At 36.6% G+C, this 14667-nt stretch overlaps 2 pseudogenes; both read right to left on the bottom strand.

The window, feature by feature from the left end:
• The window catches only part of LOC142629220 (putative inactive purple acid phosphatase 9), an 87175-nt pseudogene that overhangs the window by 35886 nt on the left and 36622 nt on the right, over window positions 1-14667 (bottom strand).
• On the bottom strand, window positions 9587-11444 carry LOC142627810 (G-type lectin S-receptor-like serine/threonine-protein kinase At1g11330; annotated as a pseudogene).

Here is a 14667-nt window from a genome sequence, read left to right as displayed (position 1 = left end):
ATAAGGAGTAAGATCCTCCAGCTTCAACCCTAGCCCCTTGAATAAATCAGGATACATGATATCCGTGCCGCTGCCTTGATCAACCATCACCCTTTTCACATCATAATTCCCTATCCTTAGAGTGACCACTAGGGCGTCGTCATGGGGTTGGATAGTCCCAACCTTATCCTCCTCCGAAAATCCCAAAACAGGCGCATTCACCCTCATCCTCTTCGGCTTGTAGCCCCCATCATCGGCCTGAGAGTGCGAAACTGCCATTACCCTGGTGGGACATGAGCCGGTCCTGCCAGGTGCAGTGAAGATAACATGAATCGTTCCTATGGGCTGCCGAGATGATTTATTCTTCTGATTATTCGAGCCGGACTGACTGCCCTGCCCGTTAGGTTGGTAGAGGTGCTGCTTCAGTTTTCCTTCACTGACAAGCTGCTCCAAGTGGTTCCAGAGGGTTCGACAATTCTCGGTAGTATGACCCACGTCCTAATGGTACTGACAAAAGAGATTCTGATTCCTCTTCTCAGGGTCCCCCACCATCTTACTTGGCCACTTGAAGTAGGGATCCTTACGGACTTTCTCCAGTAGTTGGTGTACTGGTTCTCGGAATACAGTATTAACAGTCTGAGGTGCTGCCGAGCCAGACTGCCCGGAGTAATCTCTTCTTAGCTTGTTGTTATGATATTTGTCCGACCTGAAATCCCTTCTCTCCTGCGGGATAACCTTCGCCTTACCATTTTGCTGCTGTTGGTCTTCCTCTACCCTTTTGTATTCATCGATACGGTCCATGAGGCGATGTACACTTCGTACGGGCTTTTTGGTCAAGGACTTCCTCAAATCATGGTCAGTAGGAATGCCAACTTTAAAGGTATTGATTACCACCTCATCAAAATCACCATCTATCTCATTAAACATCTCCCAATACCGGTTGGAGTATGCTTTCAACGTCTCGCCCTCCCTCATTGCCATAGATAGCAGTGAGTCCAATGGTCGAGAAAATCTGCTGCATGTAATAAACCGTGACGTTAATGCTCTAGTAAGCTCCCCAAACGAACCTACAGACCCTGATTTAAGGCCATTGAACCACCTCATAGCCACAGGTCCCAAGCTGGAGGGGAAGACTTTGCACATCAAGGTCTCATTGTGAGAATGCACCGCCATTCTCTGGTTAAAGTGACTCACATGTTCTACCGGATCGGTCCGGCCATTATAAATGGTGAAGGTGGGCTGGGTGAACCTCCTAGGGAGTCTCCCATTCTCAATTCTTCGTGAGAAGGGTGATTTGGAGAGTTGGTGTAGCGCCCAGCTCATAGCATTGTTTCCTAAGCCCCTGGAGGGGAGCTTCTTGTGCTTATGACCTAGTGGGCCATCCTCCTCACAAGAGGACGTTTTGCTGGGGGGTGACCATGACCTCAAACTGTAGCCACTTCCTTAGGCTTCCCCCGAAGAAGGATTGGATGAGGATGGTGAACGCCTCTGTCTGGTGCAGCGTAGCTTCCTCTTAAGATGATTAATTTCCTTCTGCATGACTTTGGCACCATCTTCATGGGTGGTAGGGCCTCCACCATGAGTATGACTGGCTCTAGGATACTCGGTGTGAACGCTACCCTCTCAATCCCTCCGGCGCTCCAGACGCTTGAAAAGGTCCTCAGGTTGCGATCCCTAAGATTCTGCATGATGTGAGCCTAAGCCTGCCATGGTGTTCCAACTCCTTTTTCACTAGATTTCCCACAAACGGTGCCAATTGTAAGCGCACAATTGCGCCTGGACCCCAAAGACAAACGTGGGCTCAGGCCCAATGAACCTTAAACAATGAAATTTGTAGAGGGTGGATTTGAAATCTAGTTTAGGGGTGTTGGAAATTGGACAGACAGGCCGGAGTGTTACAATACTCGCAAATAATAAGTAAATATGACAAAGGAATCTCCTCGGACGTGAGCCAAAGACAATTTCTATATTATTTCTCTTTCTTCTTTGAAGGTTACAATTCTTAGTCCTTGCTTTTCTAACTCCGCCCCCCCCTTTTTCTCTCTCTTGAAGCCTTTAAATAATATCCAGGAGGTTCAATTCTACTGTTTAAGGGTCACTTCCCCATTAATGCGGCCAGGGAGGTAGGTGCAGGGTCTTCAATGTGGAGGTAGCAGCTTTTTCCCTGAGATATTTCTCTCATACCAGTGCGTTTAGAGGGTACAGAGATCTCCCTCTTAACCAACAGTCTTTCCAGAACTCCGCCTTGATCTTTTTAGCGAATCTCCAAGTCATCACGGGTTTGTCTGAGGAGAGATTCTTCCTCGGATGAATCCTCGAACCCTCGGCTTGTGAGCCGACTCGCAGTCCTAAAGGCCTTTAGTCAAGAACGAACTGGCCCTTCTTAACAAAGCCCAAAGGCCCAAATACCTGCTCAGGTCCCTTTACTCCCCACAATTATTATTATTATTATTATTATTATTATTATTATTATTATTATTATTATTATTATATGTTAATCCCTTAGTCCGCTAAACATTTCTAATTTGAATCATTAATCCTTTTTTTCTTCTTGAAAAAATTATTTATTTATTTTTTTTGATACAAGATAGAATTCTACTCTAGCCTAATCTAAGTGTATATGTGTGTGAAGCTCCCTCTGAAGACTTGAACCCTGACCCTTGCCTCCTCCCCAACACCTCACAAGCACTTAAATGCCAATTTAGTCCACTGAACATTTCTAATTTTTGAATCATTAATCCTTTTTCCTTTTTGAAAGAATCATGTTTACTTTAGACGTTATGTTTTGTGTGATAGTTTAGTTCATGTATTTTATATGTAAATGCCAATTTAGTCCACTGAACATTTCTGATTTGAATCATTAATCCCTTTTCCTCTTTGAAAGAAGGAAAATAGTAACGGGCATCTTAAGGTGTTTGTTAAGGATGATTTATTATAGGGTCCACTTAATAAAAATTAGTATAAATTGATAAGAGGATTGAAAATATTACTGAAGTGACAAGCAGAACATCAAAAGCTAGCTTTATTGACACAACACCCTTAAAAGAATTATTAATACTTCAGACATTATGTTTTGAAATACGTATAAAGATGAAGCACATATAAACAAATTCATCACTTATATTAAAAAAAAACTTTAATAACATAAGAAACACTAAATTTTATCAAAAACCTATCAATATTATGCTAAGAATGTGATATAATTATCAATGAAATAACCATGTTTTTAAAAATTGGTACAGTCCAAGAATCGGTTTGTGCCTGATTCCTAGTTCAACACAATTTTTTGACCGATTTTTATAGGAATTTTACCATATCGGACTAGTGCCCGATTCTTAGTTGAATCAGATGTTCTAGTCCAGTTTTTAATACAATGGAAATAGCTCATTTTTATACCCAAGTCTTTCCTCCCAAAGCATCTCCAATGGGCTGAAGTGGATCAGACCAAAATGGACCAAAGGAGACTGAAATGGACCAAACTGGATTAAAGTGGGCTAAATAGACTGAAATGCTACGCTAATATAGTGCAATAGAAGTGTAGCAATAATAAATGTTATGCTTCAATTTTTAGATATTATATAAAATTGACTCAAATTTAAATAATTTTTAAACATACTAGAGATGTCTTTTTTTGGGGGGGGGGGGGGTTTGGGGCCAGTTATGAACAAAATATATGGGATTAAGCATAAACACCGCCAGAGTTAAATGAGTACACTTTACCGAGTTTAATCATGCATCTAATTAGATATTATACGTATGAACAAACAATCGAGCCAGTGGTATATCAAAGCACTTTTTGTAACTATGGATCACCATGAAATCTATAGGCACTCAAACTAGGACATTCATAAAATTCTTTCTTAGACACGATCATGCAAATGAGATTCTATGATTACAAGGTCACAATGAAGAAAATGCTAAAATAAAATCCAAACTAATATGAAATATGAATTAAGCGATCGTGCAACTACCAAAAAATTTACCATACAAGCTTTACAAATTGACGTGTCCAAATTTTCAATACAAAACAAAAGAGTGATTCTACACCTACTACAAAATTTACTGCATAATCTTAGAAACTATTATTCTTTTTTAGACATGAAACAAAAAAGTAATTCATAAATGGGCAAAACTTTGGTACAAATTAAGTTCTTCAACTAAATTCAACCACGTAACTAGATTAACTACTATTACAAAAGTAGTGTTATCTTTTCTAAAGACAATTAAATTCAATCATATAGTTCATTCGTCAATGAAACCACAATATTAAATTTAATTTGAGAATCTACGGTATAACAATTAATGAATTGTAACTAAATTTTACATTTCATAAATTTCTTTAGCATCTAGTTAACGAGTGCCAAAGTGTACTGGTTAAGTTTGAGTTTTTTTTTTTTAATTTTTTTTATTGAAATTGATAAGTTTTTTTTAGGTAGTTGCACAACATTCAAGTTAAGGGAGTTTTTTTTTTTTAATGGAACATGTTAATATATACCTCAAGGGCATTTGTTAATGAACTAGTTTTAGTAACTTTTATGGGAAAAGAAAAAGAAAAACAATTAAATTTTTTTACTACTTTTTATATTTCTCATAAAGTTATTAAAACTTTCTTGAAATGATTCATTAACAAATGCCTTAAGGATATTTGTTAACAGGACTCACTCAATTCTTCTTTAACGAGTGCAATCAAGCACCCATTAACAATTTATTATGTTATTGATGTGACATCGCATTCATTGTCTTAGTTAGTCTTTGGTCAACTTATATTGTGTCACTATCATTTTGATCACTCTAATCTAAACTAAGAAACGAAAACCAATAACAAAATGAAAAGAACAAAATTTTACTTGTATTGATAGAAACCCAGGATATTGGAAACCATAGATTTTGTGAGAGTTGCTCCTTGAGTTCAACAAAAGAGGAAGAGAAGAGACTGGGTTTTCTCACACCATGGAAAATGGAGAATGTGGTTTTAATTTCATTAAGTGTCTCTTTCAAAATAGCCACATAACTTAAATTTAGAAAGGAAATCTAAAATACAATGCATAAGGTGCTGTATCTAAGTTTGTTATGTATAATACGCTTATCGGTTTTCAACTGTCTACAAGGTTTCCAATATCAAATTTATTGTGAAGGCAATGAACTTATATTATGTTGTTTGAAAATTTTATAATATTATTTTAAGATAATCTTATTTAAAAACTTCCTTTATATATCTTGGGATCAAGCACTCTGTGAACCAAGTATCCAAAGTCTAATAGTGAGGACATGTAAATGATGTAACATTGAAATTGTGAATTTTCACTTGATTTGATGATTTGAGAATTTTGGACATGTCTTTTGAATATGTTGGATGGAAGTTTTGTGATTTTATCAAAGCCAACAGGGTTCAATTTATTGGCCTTTGAAACCAATGCTCTATATGCCGCTATCAGGGGAGTATGTATACCCGTATATTTGTTTTTGCTGAAGTATGTATACCCGTATATAGGGAGTCTATTTATGATATATTTATGCCCTTAAGAGTCTAGTGCCCCAACCAATGGGGGAGTCTATTGTGTCTCTATCCATTATGATAGTTTCTGCCAACAAAAGTTTGTTCTATCATTCAAAAAATATGTATTCTAAATCAATTTTCTCGGTAAATATCTATCATTTATTAAGCATGTTACTATTCCATTGATAAATTTATAGTCTGATATGTTGTAAGCTCTATTATGATCTCCTTTATAAAAAGACTTCCAATAGTTAACTTGATCCTATTCCAGTGTATATTATAGATAGATATACTTATTGAGCTCGCCTCATTCTAATATTGTTCAGATTGAGCGTTGAAGCTCTGAAAGAAGATTTGACGTAACCAGAAATTTGTAGATTCGCAAAGACTTGTTCACTAGCTATTAAGTAATGCTCGGAAGTTTGTTTGTACTTTGGAGATTGTTTTCATTAGGGGTTTGTCTTTTTCTTGTAATATTTTTTACTAGTTGAAGTTATTGAGAGTGGAACTCATATATTTGAGATTTTTTTTTTTTTGATACAAGATAAAATTTATATTCTAATATAATCTAAATGTATATGTGTGTAAAACTCCTTCTTGGAGACTTAAATCTCGGTCCTTACCCCATATCCCATAAGCATTTATATTTGTGGAGTGACCACTGCACTAAGGGTGTACGGTGGTGAGCAATGGCGGAGCCACACACAAGAGTGGGGGCCAAGGCCCCCCCAAAATTTTAAAAAAATTGTTTTATAGTATATATATTATTTACATTTTAACAAATGTAGCATGTAAAAATTGAAGTTGCCCCCCCTAAATTTTGAGTCATTTCAATGGTGCTCTTAAAAGAAAGAGAAATTATATTAAAATAATGTAATTTAAGAGGTTTAACAAATTAAACAATGTAGAAAATGATAAATTTTTGTACATGTCTAATAGAAGAAATACATGACTTTTATATACTCATTAAAATTTAGAAAATGATAAATTCTCTTAGTAAATTAATTTATGTGTGTGTGTATATGTAGAGATTTGTCTTAACTAATATATTAGCATCACAAAGTAGCCCCCCAAACTAAAATTTTTGGCTCCACCCTGAGTGGTGAGATATGTTTGATTATGAAGGTATTCTTATCTTAATTATTATTATTATTTATAATTAGGTTTAGCTTGATAGTTTTTAATCATGTTCTTGATTTCACGATGATCATGTAGATTTGAGTAGTGACACGTGGTGGTGACACATGGCATCAAGTGTGCTAATGGTTGGCACATGCATATATGTGGGCACTTGTTAACGTGTGATGATGCGGATAGGCCTGTACATAGGCTCTGGTGCTTGCATTGGGGGATGATTTTAGCTAAAAGAATCAACCAATAATCTGCATACATCTGGCACCAAATCAGTATAAGTAATAGAAAATATACAGTATAAACGACTTGTATTTTGTATATATACAAAAGAGAATTGACTTGTAGCTATGCTTCTTCTTCACCTAATCAGTATGGGTTAGCTAAGACATCAACAATAACTTTAGCATCTATGTTTACTTCAACAGTAGCAAAATTACAATTAAAAGGCAATCTCAAGTCCTAGCTTCATTCCGGGTTCATTCCGTCACATTAAAGGGCCATCTTGAAGGGCTCAAAATGCAAAATACGTATCACTACTCGCCAAAAATGCACAAAAAACACCAACATCCTGTGAGCTAAAATGCAACCCAAAAAAAAAAAAAAAAAAAAATCATGTCACTTGAGTAGTGCTTACGTATATTTGCTAGCAACATGCATATATATATATATATATATATATATATATATATATATATATATATATATATATTTTTTTTTTTTATTCTCTATCTTGTACTGTCTTTCTTTCTGTCTTCTTTATCTGACTTTAACATTTAAAAAATGGCGAAGGAATAAAAAAAGGGAATAATAAAAGAGGTCTAATTGGTTGGGAGGGTTGGAAAGTAGAATGATGAAAAACTTATTTGTTTAGTTGAGGAAAAAAAACAAGAAAATAAAAAATGAAGTTAGTATAAATTTAGAATTGATAATAATAATAACTCAAAATGAAAAGTGTGCTGAAAATTTGGTCAACACATAGGTCTTGACCCGATCCAACTTACTCGGGTTCAAGTCAACCCATTTTTTATGATCCAAAAAAAATACAATCGATACCTTTTTTTTTTTTGTTCGGGTGAGGTAACGGGTCTAGTTGTCTAGATATAATTTTTTCAGATCCACATTTGATGGCAATCTTTTATTCTCAAAAAGATATTTTGGTGACGGCTTTGTGCAACCCTCACAAAAGTTGTGTAATTAAAGGGATTTTTTTTTTTTTTTGGTATGGAATTGGGAAATGAGAAATTGGAAAATTCATACAAAGTTTAATGTCAACTTTCACAATCAAATTTAATAAAAATTCCTTTGTGTCTGTATTAAGGGAATCTATGTGATAAAATAGAAATTTCAGTAATTATTTATTTGGATTTGAGTATGTATTGTAATAAATATTTAATAAAAAAATTAGTTCATTGGAACTATTTAATGGATAATTATCAAAAAACCAGCATTAACATACTCATAAGTATATAATTTTTTTTAGAAGGAAATACAGTTAACTTTATTAAGAAACACCAGTCATATCAGCTAACACAAAAGAAACAATGGGTGGTGGAATAGACTCCATCCACATCGAAAAATCAGAGATACTTATTGAATGTCTCACTAAATTATGCGCTACTTTATTACCCTCTCTCTTTACATGAGAGTAGAGTAATTGATTAAACAAGCTAGCATTACATCCAATGTCCTCAATTAAAAGACCAAAGGATGACAGGTAAGGGATGTTTGTTCTTCAAGGCATTTATCAACACCTGCGAGTCTGATTCCAGAACTGCTTGACTAAAGCCCAACTCAGCTGCAAACTCCAATGCTGTTGAGGCGGCCAAAGCTTCAATCTCCAGGGGTGCGTACCGCTGTGGCAAAAGTTTAGACATTGAAGCCATGATTGAACCGTTGCTGTCCCTGATCACGACACCAATACCTGATGTTTTCTGCTCCTTAAAAATAGCGCCATCACAATTGATCTTCATCACAGTTGGATTTGGTGGATGCCACAAAGCCCGAACTGAAGTGAGACTTGGCCAAGTGATGATAGGCGTAGGTTGGGACCTTGCAAACTCAGCCACATGCTCCTTTGCCGACGACGGAATCTGATGGAGATTTATGTTTTGTTGGCTCATGCGCACCTGGATCCTTTGTGTCCAGATTAACCACACCGAAGTTGAGAACAACTCCAAGTTGTGATCAGTTGTAATGAGCCATGAAAGCAACTTCTTAAAATCCACAAAGGTGTGTCTTCTCCGACAATGTTGAAACGGTTCTTCTTCCCACACCACGTCCAGTTCACCACAAGACCAGAGAGCATGCAAAGCTGATTCGGTTACCTGTTTGCAGCGGTCACATATCGAACTTTTGATGATAGTTCGCCTCACCAAATCATCCTTAGTTGGTAAAGAGTTCCTGCAAGCCCTCCACACCAAATTCTTGATTTTGTTTGGCACCTGAAGGGACCAAAGTGTCCGCCACAATACCTTATCAAGCTCTCTTTGTTCTTCATCCCACACAGTCTGTTCTTCAGCTTTCAAAAATCTGTAACCCGACTTACTAGAATAGACTCCACTGCTAGTGAAAGGCCAAAATAAGGTATCCTCTGCCTCACATCTAGAGAGTGGAATTGATTTGATTAATTCAGCTTCCTCATGAGTGAACAAACCTTCAATCAGACCATGATCCCACTGCCTTATGTTTTCCTTAATCAAAACCTCCACCTCAGCATCAGCCATTGATTCCACACAAGGGGATTGAACTTATGGCATATTTTTTCTTGGTAGCCAATTATCTTGCCATATACCCATTGCCTTCCCATTCCCAATTCTCCATTGGCAGCCCCCAAGTAATACCTCCCTTCCATGCAAGATGCTATTCCATGCATGAGAGCCACTACTAGAATGTTTAGTCTCCATAAAGGTACAATTTGGAAAGAAGCGCACCTTGAAGACTTCCTCATAAGTATATAGTTATTATACAATAATGCCTTTATCGTGCAACCATATTGGAAATGGATAAACCATTTATTGAATAATTTTCTGATTCTTTCTCACATATATGTGCTTCAATTGCTTTTCTAGCAATAGAAAATATGGGTTTTTCAGGGGAAGGTAGTGTCAAACTATCATTTGCCAATATAGCTATAACATCTGACATTGTTGGTCGATCAATTGCACTATCTCCTACGCATAGGAGACCAACATGGATGCATTGAAGCATCTGATCCATGATGAATGAATCACTAAGTGTTGGATCCATTAAGTCTAACATGGCATCTTCTTTCCATAATTCCCACGCCTGAAACAAGATAACAGAGTGTTAGAGATACTCACAATAAATATCACAAAATCATCCAAGTTGATTAATTTTTCACGTACATATCCAACAAGATTGACCAAGTGCTTAGTGTGGTAGAAATTGTTGCTTTTCCTACCACTCACGATTTCCAGCAATAGAACTCCAAAACTGTAGACATCGAATTTTATAGAGAAAACTCCTTCCATGGCGTACTCAGGAGACATATATCCACTAACATCAAATCATAAAACAAGTTTTAAGTCTAACATCATTATATGGAAACAATAATATTTAGCATAGAAAGTGAAACAAATATAAGAAGGTATGAATTAGTTTACTTACTATGTCCCCACAACCCTCCTAGTATTTGCTTCCAATTCATTTTGTTGGAAAATTCTTGCCATACCAAAATCAGATATTTTGGGGTTCATATTTTCATCTTGGAGAATATTACTAGCTTTCAAATCTCTATGGATTACTCTCAATCTTGAGTACTTGTGGAGGTAAAGCAATCCTTGAGCAATTCCTTCAATTATGCTAAAACGTGTAGGCCAATCTAACATTTTGCTTTTGGTTGAATCTATAAGATATAAATTGTAGAATAAGACTAGTAATTTGCTTCGAGCAAAATCATATACATCAACAAATTACTTGATGGAAAAAAGAAAAAAAGAAAATCAAGTGTTAAAAGTGAACGTCTTCCTAACCAAAGAGAAAGTAATCCAAGCTTTTGTTTGGCATGTATTCATAGATTAACATTCTCTCTTCTCCATGAATGCAGAAACCTAGAAGTTGAACAAGATTCATATGTTGGAGTTCAGATATAAGTATCAACTGATTTTTGAACTCTAACATTCCTTGTCCTGAATTTGTTGAAAGTCTCTTTATAGCTATTTCTTGCCCTTGTGAAAATATTCCCTGATGAAAGAATCAATAAGTCATCATACCAATGTTGAACAATTCAATCAAAACATCTTTCATCAAATAGGTTTGTAGACCTAACCTTATAAACAAGTCCAAAGCCTCCCTCTCCAAGCTTGTTTTCTAATGAGAAGTTATTTGTCGCAGACATGATGCATTTATAACTGAATATTCTCAAATCATTCCCCTGCTTTCTATCATTTTGAAGCTCATTGACAGTGGTCAACGTATCAGAGTTCATAAACTCAAGCATTCCACGTCACTCTTTGCATCCTTCTCCGCTATTTAGATCAATACAGAGCTTTAGAGATCATCTCGAAATTCTGAATACTTTCGAAATTCTGAATGTTACTATGTGAAGCATTTACCTTGAAGAATTACATTTCTCCTTCTTGATAGGTGGCACAAGATGCAGAAGAAAATTACAACTAGAGGAATGACACCTATGGCTATACCAACCCATATCCATTTCTTTGTACCTGCATTCAGTGATTGTCACTGGGTAAAAGGAAGGCGTGCCAGGGGCAATTTCTTACCCTCCCCCTATTTTTTATTAATAAAACTTTTAAATTATATATTAATATTATTAAAGGACCCCCTTCATATAAAGAAATGTACAAACACTCATTTAAAGTATTTTTGTCTCTTTTATTTTCATTAATTTTTAATTTTTTGTCATATATAACTCTAACTTCAGAAGCATTTATATATATGTTCATAAAAATATATAAGTAAATCCATGTAATAAAACTCCTTTTTTCCCCCAAAAGAAACTATTTTTCATTATGCGTCTAGAGAGCTAGAAAGTGTATGAATATACGGATTTGTTTTTTCCATATAAAGCAAAGAAGCTATGATTTTTATGGTTCAAACCGTGGGATAGACTCTACTTTATTCCTCCGTAAACAAAAGAAAAGTTTTTCATTTATATTTACCATTATATATTTATCTTATACATGACATTACATGTGTTGTTTCTTGATCAGTTACATTATTCTATATACGTTAAGGCATATGAAGTACATTTATTAGTACCACCATCAATGAGGAGATGAATTCCCAGTTGGTTGCTGCCTTTAATTCTTGGGAAGTCCAGGAAGCTATCAAGCAAATGCCCCCCCCCCCCCCCCCCCCCCCGTTTTACCAGAATTATTGGGATTTGGTTGGTGATGAGGTAACTTCTTTGGTCCAACACTTCCTCAATTCTGCCTCTTTGCCTGCTAACCTTAATCATACTTTTGTTACTCTCATTCCTAAGGTCAAAAATCCGGAGTATGTTTCAGAGTTCCGGCCTATTAGCCTTTATAATGTGTTGTACAAAAATTTTTCTAAGGTATTAGCAAATAGGCTTAAAAGGATTTTACCAAATATTATTACTGAACATCAAAGTGCTTTTACTAAAAGTAGCCTAATCTCAAATAATATTTTGGTAACTTTCGAATCCTTACACAATATGTAGAGGCATACAGGAAAAGATGATTATATGGCTATTAAGCTTGATATGAGTAAAGCTTATGACAAAGTAGAGTGGCCATATTTGGAAGCCGTTATGAGGAAGATGGGTTTTGATGATCGATGGGTGAGATTGATGATGACTTGTGTTACAACAGTATCTTACTCCATTTTAATCAATGGAGAACCAATAGGCATGACCACACCATCTCGCGGTATTAGATAAGGAGACCCTTTATCTCCCTTTCTCTTCTTGTTATGTACTGAAGGGCTTCATGACCATATTTCACAAGCAGCTAGTCGGGGTGATATTAAGGGTTATGCTCTTTGTAGAAATAGCCCAAGACTAATGCATCTTCTTTTTGTAGATGATAGTCTTTTATTTTGTAGGGCCATGGAAGAGAAATGTCAGAAAATTCTTGATATCTTAGAAGTCTATGGCGGTTGTTCCAAACAACATATCAACGGAAACAAAACCACCATTTTTCTTTAACAAGAATACCTTTGAGGCAAAAAGAGAACACATTAAACAAGCTTTGGGGGTGCCAGAAATAAAGCAATATGAAAAGTATTTGGGTTTGCCATCTTTTGTGGGGAGGAGGAAAAAAGCAAGCTTTAATTTCATAAAGGAAAAAGTGTGGAGGAAGATGCAAGGGTGGGAGGAAAAATTATTATTACAAGCCGGAAGGAGGATTTTAATCAAAACTGTGGTTTAAGCAATCCCCACTTATACGATGAGTTATTTCAAACTTCCCTTGGGTTTGTGCAATGATATTGAAAGCCTTATTCAAAAGTTTTGATGGGGACAACAAGGAGAGAGATGTAAGATTCATTAGGTGAAATGAGACTCTCTTTATCAATCAAAGGCTAATGGAAGTGTGGGATTTAAAGACTTGGCTATTTTTAATGATGCACTTCTAGCCAAGCAAGCCTTGGCGTCTTTTACAAAATAAGCCGTCCCTCTTTCACAATATTCAAGAGTAGGTTTTTCCCTACATGTTCATTCATGGATGCCCCGGAGTGTTCTAGTGTGTCGTATGCATGGCGAAGTATACTCCAAGGTAGGGAGGTCCTCAGACAAGGTGCACGTTGGACAGTAGGGTGGAGTGATTCAATTAAAATTTGGGATACCCCGTGGCTCCCTTCGCTAAACCACCCAAATATTTTGTCCCCTATTCTTGAAGGCATGCATGAAGCTACAGTGGACACCCTTATTGACCAGCAACCCAGATCCTGGGATATAGATATCCTTAAAAGGCTTTTTTGCCCCGTTGGAGGTAGACCTTATTCTCAAGATTCCACTTAGCTCCAACTATGTCGAAGAAAAGCTTGTTTGGCCTCATACGGCAAATGGTGCCTATTCGTCGACTTTCTCTCATCAAGGTGATGGTCGAAGTATATGGAAAAAACTCTCGAGCCTCTTAGTGCCAAATAAGGTTAAAAACTTCATGTGGAGAGCAAGTAGAGAAGTGATTCCTGTAAAGAAGAACCTGGTTGCTCGAAAGGTAATTGCCGAGGATGTAAGCGGTCATTGTCGAGTGGCCACTGAAGATGTCCATCATGCATTGTGGGACTGCCAAGAACTTTCGGCCATTTGGGAGGCTGACTCGATGTGGTTGTTTCGAAGGACAAAGAAATTTTCGAATTTCTTTGAGCTGGTAAGTTACGTGTTAGAGGAGAAGAAAAAACCAGATCTATTTGTTACCTTGGTATGGACTATTTGGTCTCGTCGAAATATACTTCGGACCAGCAACAAGCCATTCCCACTCTCTCAAGTGTCCCTTTCAGCCTCACAAACCCTTCAGAATTTTACCCAAGCCTTTCCAATCCCAAAAATGCAGTCAGGTGCTTTGCCAAAACAGCGGGTCAGCTGGACTCCACCACCGCCGACGATCCTCAAGATCAACTTTGATGGTGCCGTGTTCCGTGAGACAAACGAAGCTAGACTGGGAGTAGTCGTTCGTGACCACCAGGGAAGGGTTATGGCCTCCATGTCCGAAAAAACCAGGTTACCATCTTCCTTAGATGAAATGAAAGTGATGGCAGCTGTTAGAGCTATCTCTTTCGCTCTTGAACTCCATCTACCCTCTGTTATTGTTGATAGATTCAGAGATGATTATTTCAGCCTTACGAAGGGAGGAGGAGTCATTTTCTTCCTTTGGCCACTTGATTTCCTTAGTTAAGCAAAACTTAGAAGCTTTTTCTTGTATTTCTTTTTTGCACACCCGTAGGTTGGGTAACTCTCTAATCCATAATTTAGCTTAGTACGCAAAATATATTAATGCTCTCACAGTATGAATAAAAGATGTTTCACTACAACTTCATTATGTTTTTTTAACCAACTTTGGATGATTTAATAAATTTCTTCGAGGGTTTAATTCTTAAAAAAAAAGTACATT

Source organism: Castanea sativa, chromosome 3, assembly GCF_040712315.1.
Source record: "Castanea sativa cultivar Marrone di Chiusa Pesio chromosome 3, ASM4071231v1".
Taxonomy (NCBI): Eukaryota; Viridiplantae; Streptophyta; class Magnoliopsida; order Fagales; family Fagaceae; genus Castanea; species Castanea sativa.
The sequence above is the reverse complement of the archived record's forward strand: the minus strand, read 5'-3'. Positions and strand labels throughout refer to the sequence as shown.